The sequence below is a fragment of the Helianthus annuus genome, chromosome 13 (genome assembly GCF_002127325.2).
Source record: "Helianthus annuus cultivar XRQ/B chromosome 13, HanXRQr2.0-SUNRISE, whole genome shotgun sequence".
In the NCBI taxonomy this organism is placed as follows: Eukaryota; Viridiplantae; Streptophyta; class Magnoliopsida; order Asterales; family Asteraceae; genus Helianthus; species Helianthus annuus.
In genome coordinates, this window is record NC_035445.2 from 120,628,658 (window position 1) to 120,637,112 (window position 8,455).

The 8,455-nt window shown below is 37.9% G+C and overlaps 1 non-coding gene across 1 annotated transcript; it reads left to right on the forward strand.

Annotated features, from left to right (window-relative positions):
• The first annotated feature begins 6,808 nt into the window (after positions 1–6,808).
• LOC118486022 lies at positions 6,809–6,916 on the forward strand. The gene has a single exon (XR_004877879.1). It is a non-coding gene; the product is annotated as a small nucleolar RNA R71 (small nucleolar RNA).
• Positions 6,917–8,455: the final 1,539 nt, after the last annotated feature.

Below are 8,455 nucleotides of genomic sequence, written 5' to 3' on the forward strand. Positions count from 1 at the left end.
GGTGGGGCTCACTACACCCAAATAGATCTATCACTCATGTCCTTTGATCCTACTACGAGGATTAATGGTCTTAAGCGTTATACCCACCACTCACATGATCAAGCAGTACATTCCTTAGCTAACCATACCATGTATAAACGTTTGTAATCAATTTGTAACATGTACTTCACCCCCGAAGTTATAAAACAAAAACAGTTAAAGAAAAAGGGGACATGAACTCACAGTTTTGCGTTCTTCAATTCAATCTGACGTAACTTACAGCTGATACTCGTTCACACGTCTTCCTACAAACGTACTACGGTTTATTAGACGAGCGGGTCGTGGCTTGACTTAGTATTAATTAGTGTCTTTGAGTTACATTTCTTTGTGTCCTTAATATTATTCCAAGTTATATAATTATTTATTAAAATAATAAATATTTTAACTTAAATTATATTTATTTAATTTTTGGAATATTAGTTAAAATAATATATTCTAACTTGACACAATTTATGTATTTGTACATATATAACTTCCCAAGGATGGGCGTATTTATACTTGTATTCTAATACTTGTATATTTTTGCCAAGTATCGATGGCGTATTCCGGTGTATATTTATACGTACGAGAATACGTATTTTTTGTGTTTATTAAGTATCTTATACTTAATTTTTGTATTAACTTTTCCGGAATAATATTTCTAATAAAAATACATCAATATATATTCCCAAAATATATATTTTAAGAAATATTACACAGAAAATTACTTATAATTTTTCCCTTGGCAAAAATATTTATAAATTTCATATAAGTCTCAAAAATAATATATTTTCAAGTTAACTTGGAAAATATATATAAACTCATTTTTCACCCAAAATAATGTATTTCATGTTTATTCAAGAAAATATATATTTTCTCCCAAAAATAATATATTTTCTCCTTGTAAAAAATATGATATATTTTGTAATAATTGTAAAAATCATATTTTTGTTCTCTTGGTGTCCAGATTACTAATTACCAAAATATACTTATGAATTTATTTCCGGAATATTTATGTATGTTATATTCCTTGTTCGGTTGTCCAATATTTTGGGTATAAATTTTATATTCATTTCTTTGAATTTTGGTAATATTATTGGATTGTAATTTCTTGGTATTTTGGTGAGTTATATTATTTCAAGTCCTAAAATAATATAACTAATACACATAATATAAAAATAATCACACACATGATGACATCTAAATATATATCTTCCTAAATACATATTTAGTCACTTTTATTTACAAAAACCAATCTCCAATATTTATAATTTTTGTAACAAAAATTATGGCAAATTTTATATGAAAATCCTTGGTTTAAAATATACTTGTAAATATTTGTTTAAAAATATTTTTCTAAGTGTTTAATTTTTAGAAAAATTTTGCCATAGTTTCTCCTTAAAAATGGAGGTTTCCATGCTTTCAAAGCATATCATTTTCTTTTATAAATCAACACAATCAACAATAAACCAATCAACACTTACCAATTTACCAAAATCATGCATAAATTACTACTTCATGAACTTGAAAATTTATAAAAATTTGTAGTAAATTGATGCGTGTTAGTGTGAATATATTTTTATGTATATTTTTAGCCCTTTTTAACACTTTAGTCAAGTTTTAAATTTATAAAACACGATATTCTACTAACACTAAACACACATATGGGCAAGTGCACCCATCGTGAGTGTAGTATAGCGTTGGTAAGATACCGAGTTCGTCCAAGGACACAAGAGCTTTTAATACCGGTTTATCCTCAACGTCTAATCAAATCAAAAGTTTAGAAAAAAGGTTTAAACATGAAAATAAAAACTAAAAATGCTGAAAATAAAAATAAAATAAAAACAGATAGACAAGATGAATCACTTGGATCCGACTCGCCTTTAGTGTAACCTTTGATTATTTCCGCACTTTTGCACTTTTTAAGAGATTATCTTAGTTATTGTAGTAGGCCCCTCTTTTGAAGGTGACGTTACCCTCAACCCAGTAGTTTGAGTCAGCAAGGATACAATCCTAAAGGGTTGGATTATTGAAAGATAATTAATTAAGTTATTAATGCGTAATGTGGTAGGCCCCTCTTTTGAAGGTGGCGTTACCCTCGGCTAAGTAGTTTGAGTCAGCAGGGATACAATCCTAAGTAGTCGGGTTAATATATTAATAGTAGTTTACATATGAGGGGATCAAGAAATTCGAACCCCCGCCATCCAATACCAGTGGGTATTGAAGGAGGTCCTACTATGCTTGACCCAGGTCCTTGCAGGATCTATACACTGAACGAGGCAAGTCGTTTACCAAACCATTCTCTTAACCCCCGACCAGGTAGCCAACATATCTCCATATAGACCGTGGAGATATGAATGGTGTAAATCTTTTATTTTATATAGACAGTAAAATAATGCCAAGACACCACGGACAAATGATAAGGAAGTTTCACCTTCAACATAAGAAACTGGTTATTAAAGTCATTAATACATAACCAAATAAAAAGTGCGAAAAGATTAAAAATAAAAAGTATTACACTAAATGTTTGTCTTCACCAAGTGATGTAAGAGACTTAGGCAAACATGGCCTTTGACTGTCAAGAACTCTTACTATCAATCTTGGATCCCGAGACTACTACACACACTCTATGATGGATGATGGATGATGGTGGTGGATGATGGTGTTGTGGTGGTGGTGGAGTGTGGGTGAAGTGGGAGAGAGGTGGTTTGCCAAGGGATGATTTGCAAGTGAGCCAAGCACCCCTATTTATAGCCTGCACAGAAGCCCGGACACTGCCCCGTGTCCATTGGGCACGGCCCCGTGTCCATCCATCTTCTCTTTCTTCATTAAATGCAGTTTGTCTGCATTAGTTGACCACGCCCTCGTGTCCGCTAGGCACGGCCCCGTGTGCAGAAGCGTATCTGTACTATCAAGATTTGCTTAGATTCTGCGAATCTTTGCGTTGACCACGGCCTCGTGTCCGGTGGACACGCCCCCGTGTTGGGTGATAGAAGCTTCTACAACTTTGTCTTTTCTGCAGACACTTGGGCACGCCCCCGTGCTCATTGAGCACGGGGCGTGTTCAGCCTTTTGTTCTCTTGTTTTTGCTTGGGGAGATGCTGTCGAGGGGTCGGGCATGCCACGTTTATTCGTTTTCTTGTATTATTGTTAGATTTGGCAGCATTTTTGCTTCTTTTGTTCCTTTGAGCTCATTTAATCCTGAAAATACAAAAGGAAGACAAAAGCACACGTTTTCCAACATTAGTACTAAAAAAGGGTAGTTTTATGCCTCAATTGATGTAATTTATATGTTGCATTTTACACACATCAAATACCTCCACACTTGAATCTTTGCTTGTCCTCAAGCAAAACCCTTTATAGTATGGCTTACACTCCTAAATGGAATGGGTAGAATAGAAGGTTTTGGGCTTGTCTTGAGTGTCGGGAATCCAAGATTTTTATTAGGTTTTATTTTTATGTTATTTACAATCCTATTCGTTATGATTTATTTAGAACATTTACATAAGAGAAATTACTTATTTGGGCATAACATGCCTCTTTAGAATTCCATTTATATACAAGTTCACATACCTCATGGGAGATCACTCAACACTCGGCCGAAGATGTATTTGTGAAACACTCGAGACCGGCATGGAACTTACTTCTACCATATGCTTGCCAAGCGATCAATCCTCCTCCTCTTTAACTATAAACCTTTGTAGATATCAAGAGGACTTTTGGGAAAGGTTAGGCTTGGGTTAAAGGTAGGTGGTTTTTTTGGGTTAGTGGTTAGTAGAAAAGGGCGAAAAGCGTAAAAAGCATCGGTTTTCGTAAAACTTTTTGTTTTTGTGACTTTTTTTTTTAAATGAAGCATTTTCAAAAAAAGTTTCTTTTTGATGAACTTGTTTGTTTATTGCTAGGCTTCATAGCAAAATATATATATATATTTTTTTGATAAGGAATGTCACAAGAAAACCGAGCTTGTTACTAAAATAAAAGGTTTAAAATAAAAAGGGTTTTGGTGGGTAAAGGGTGTTTGTTTTGAGGGTTTAGAAATGAAAATGTTTAGGCTTAAAGGGGTTAACTATGAGTATTTTGGGTAGGTGGTAAAAAAAAAAGAAAAATAATGGTGTTGAAAGAAAAAGGGTTAGTCCTAATGCCTCCATCATTTACTTACTTGGGTTTAAGTTGGTAAGGACCGGGAATGTATCGTCATGGCAAGTTCTAGAGTTGTAAGAAATCAAGCGGCTATTCACACAAGAAACGAAAGATGAGCATTTAGTTTAAAGATGTATATTTGTATGCTCAATAAAGGCTCAAAACTCACTTTTTTGTGGGAATGGGTTTTTAATGTGATCTAGTATATATAATCAAATTTTAACTAGATTTGTTAAGCCGTTTCGTAATTTTCTTATGTTGGTTCTTTTTATCACGACGCTATCGGTTGTAAATTTATAAAGATAAAACCTTTTTAGAACTTGTTATTCCCAATTTAAACCAAGACAAGTGAAAAAACGAAAAGTTTTTGAAAAAATTTGGGGTGTTTAGCGGTTCCAATAGAGTTTTGTGTAAGGCTTGCAATTAGGACTTGCAAAATTCAAGGTTTTAGCATCCCCCGCACACTTAAATTACACATTGTCCTTAATTTTTCCCAAAAATAAGTTTTTAGGTTGATTGAATGTGTAAAAGGGTGTGTTAAAAATAAAAATTTATGTTACTGGGCGTCTGGACACGGCCCCGTGGTGTCCGGGCACGGCCCCGTGTTCAGATCGCTAGTAACAAAAAGTAACAGAAAGTAACAGAAGGCTGGGCACGGGGGCGTGTTCAGTGAGCACGTCCCGTGTCCAGTTACCTGAACTGGGCATTTTTCTACAGGTCATTGAGCACGGGGCGTGTTGGCTGGGCACGACCCCGTGCTGTACTTGCTGTAATGAAGAAAAATTGTCGGGTGGCTCTGTTTTTGTGCATGGGGTGTTGGTTCAAGCTTCCCTTAGTATCCTTCACCATCCCGAGTGTGTTTTATTCCTGAAAATTTAAACTAAACTAGAAAGCAATAAAGGTTAATCTAAACTAAAGCTAAGGATAGTTCCGCGGAATGCCTCCGTGGTGTGCCACGTTTATAAGGGTCCTTGGCTAGACCCAAAGCCAGTCATATGTTACCCAAGTGGGATGGGTTGCATCCCATGTTGCGCCGTCGGAGAGCATCATCCAAACTTGAGTCTATGACTTTCATGTAATTGACCGGGTCATCATCTTCGACTCTTTTCCCGACTCCAAACTTCATTTCCTTATCCCAACCCTCAATGTTAGTGTTCCCCCATTCATGTATACCACTGCGTGGGCTGTAGCTAGGAATGCCCTCCCTAAGATGAGTGGTACTTCGGTATCTTCTTCCATATCTAGTATGACAAAGTCGGCTGGGAAGACAAAGTCTCTGACTTTACCTAATAGATTTTCAGCGACACCTTGTGGGTATTTGATGGACCTATCGGCGAGTTGGATGCTCATTTTCGTAGGGCTTGTTTTTCCTAATTCGAGTCGGTCAAACATTGATGCGGGCATGAGGTTGATGCTAGCCCCAAGATCGGCTAGTGCATTACGTATGGGTGAGTCCCCGATGGAACAAGGAATGGTGAAGCTTCCGGGATCGATCTTCTTTTGTGGGAGTTTGTTGAGTAGTAAGGCAGAGCATTCTTCACTTAAATTAACTAATTGCAATGATTCAATTTTCCTTTTGTGAGTGAGAAAGTCCCTCATGAATTTTGAATATTTAGGCATTTGGGTTAGGACTTCTAATGGAATATTGACATGCAATTGTTTTAGTAAATTTATGAATTTTGTGAATTGCTCATCGGTCTTTTGGCGAAGTAACCGACCGGAATAAGGTACCGGAGGATTCTTGGGTGTTTCTTGGTTTGGTGTAGGAGTCGTCTCTTTTTGTGGTGTTGATGAAGACGTGGTTTGGCTTGGTGGACTCCTTTCATTTGTGGGAAGCGGAGCTTCCTCGGGACCGACAGTACGATTTCTCAATGTGATGAGATGTACTTGTGCCTTTGGGTTTGTTTCGGTATTGCTAGGTAACGCGCCTTGTGGTCTATCGGAGAAATTTTGAGCTAGTTGGTTTAATTGTTTTTCAATGTTTTGAATACTAGCTTGTTGGTTTCTAAAATTCGATTCCAATTGTTGAAATCATTCCGAGTTTTTCTTATCGGAGTCAGAGATGAGGCGTGAGACAGTGTCTTCAAGCCTTTCTCGTCCCCCTTGTTGTTGAGAAAAATTTTGTGACTCATTGCGTGGTTGCTGAAAGTTTGTTCTTTGATTATGATTTTGTTGGTTACTACTATTGCCAGGTTCTCTCCAACTAAGGTTAGGGTAGTTACGCCATCCTTGGTTGTAGGTACCTGTCGGAGGACCCGACGGCCTAGGTCTATTATCAATGTAGTTTACCGTTTCCGTTTGATTATCCATTTCTTTCATACAACTCCAATTTTCATGTGGCCCACCACACCCTTCACAAGCCATAACCGAGGCCGTTTTTGTCATTTCTAACTTTTTGATTTTTGAAGAAAGGGCCTCGATTTGAGCTTGTAAAGAAGTGCTTTCGTCAACCCTATGGGCGCCCGGGGCAATAGATTTATTGCCTCGGGGAGTGTGCCACTGAAAATTGTTTTGAGCAATTTTCTCAATTTGATTATAAATTTCATTTGGGCGACGATTACCTAAAAGTCCCCCGGAGCTAGAGTCAAGTGTTTGTCTTGTGTGTGACAACAACCCATTATAGAAAGTGGATACTTGTTGCCATACCACAAGGCCATGATGAGGACACTTTCTTAGTAGCTCCTTGAACCTTTCCCAAGTTTCATATAAGGATTCCCCATCCTCTTGTGAGTATGTATTAATTTCAAGTCATTAATTTAGCTGTTTTAGCAGGAGGGAAATACTTATGTAGAAACTTTTGGGCTAGTTCATCCCAGGTGTTTACCGAACCAACTGGGAGGGTATTAAGCCAAGCCTTAGCTCGATCTTTTAGTGAAAATGGAAACATTCGTAGGCGGACGGCGTCATTTGATGCTCCGTTGATCCGAAAAGTATTACATATTTCTAAAAAGTTGGTAATATGTAAATGGGGATCTTCATCCGCAAGCCTGTGGAAGGTTGCGGAGTTTTGAAGCATTTGGATCAAATGCGGCCGAAGCTCGAAGTTGTTGGCATCAACATTCGGTGCATTGATAGCAGCGCCAAGATTACCTACGGTGGGCCGTAGGTAATCCATGAGGGTGCGTTGGTCTGCCATTGGAAGTAGGTCCCCCGAAACTTTCTCTTGGCTTTTAGCTTTAAGTCTTTTTCTTAGAAAGCGTTCAGGTTCGTCTAGAGGTTCTTTTATGTCTCTGCTGGAACTGAAGCTCATACACTATATAGAAAGTTCAGGTGTGGTGCCTGGGTTCCAAGTCCTGCAATAAAAACAAAAAAGAACGTTGGTCAGAAGTTTCACCACGGCCCCGTGCTCAGATGAACACGACCCCGTGGTCGGAATTACAGTGATTGATTTCCGGATCCCCGTTACTGAAAAGCTCGACACGACCCCGTGTTGCACCGACACGACCCCGTGCTCAACTCTCTGTAACTCGGAAAATAAAAACTGCTAGTAACAATGATGGGCACGGCCCGTGTCCGACCAGGCACGACCCGTGCTGAGTTCTGCAGAAAGTGAAAAATTAAAAAAATCCTAAAAAAATAGAAAAATAAGAAAAAACGATTAGGCCGTTGGATTATTGAAAGATAATTAATTAAGTTATTAATGCGTAATGTGGTAGGCCCCTCTTTTGAAGGTGACGTTACCCTCGGCTAAGTAGTTTGAGTCAGCAGGGATACAATCCTAAGTAGCCGGGTTAATATATTAATAGTAGTTTACATATGAGGGGATCAAGAAATTCGAACCCCCGCCATCCAATACCAGTGGGTATTGAAGGAGGTCCTACTAAGCTTGACCCAGGTCCTTGCAGGATCTATACACTGAACAAGGCAAGTCGCTTACCAAACCATTCCCTTAACCCCCGACCAGGTAGCCAACATATCTCCATATAGACCGTGGAGATATGAATGGTGTAAATCTTTTATTTTATATAGACAGTAAAATAACGCCAAGACACCACAGACAAATGATAAGGAAGTTTCACCTTCAACATAAGAAACTAGTTATTAAAGTCATTAATACCTAACCAAATAAAAAGTGTGAAAACATTAAAAATAAAAAGTATTACACTAAATGCTTGTCTTCACCAAGTGATGTAAGAGACTTAGGCAAACATGGCCTTTGATTGTCAAGAACTCTTACTATCAACCTTGGATCCCGAGACTACTACACAAACTCTATGATGGATGATGGATGATGGTGGTGGATGATGGTGTTGTGGTGGTGGTGGTGGTGGAGTGTGGGTGTAGTGGGAGAGAGGTG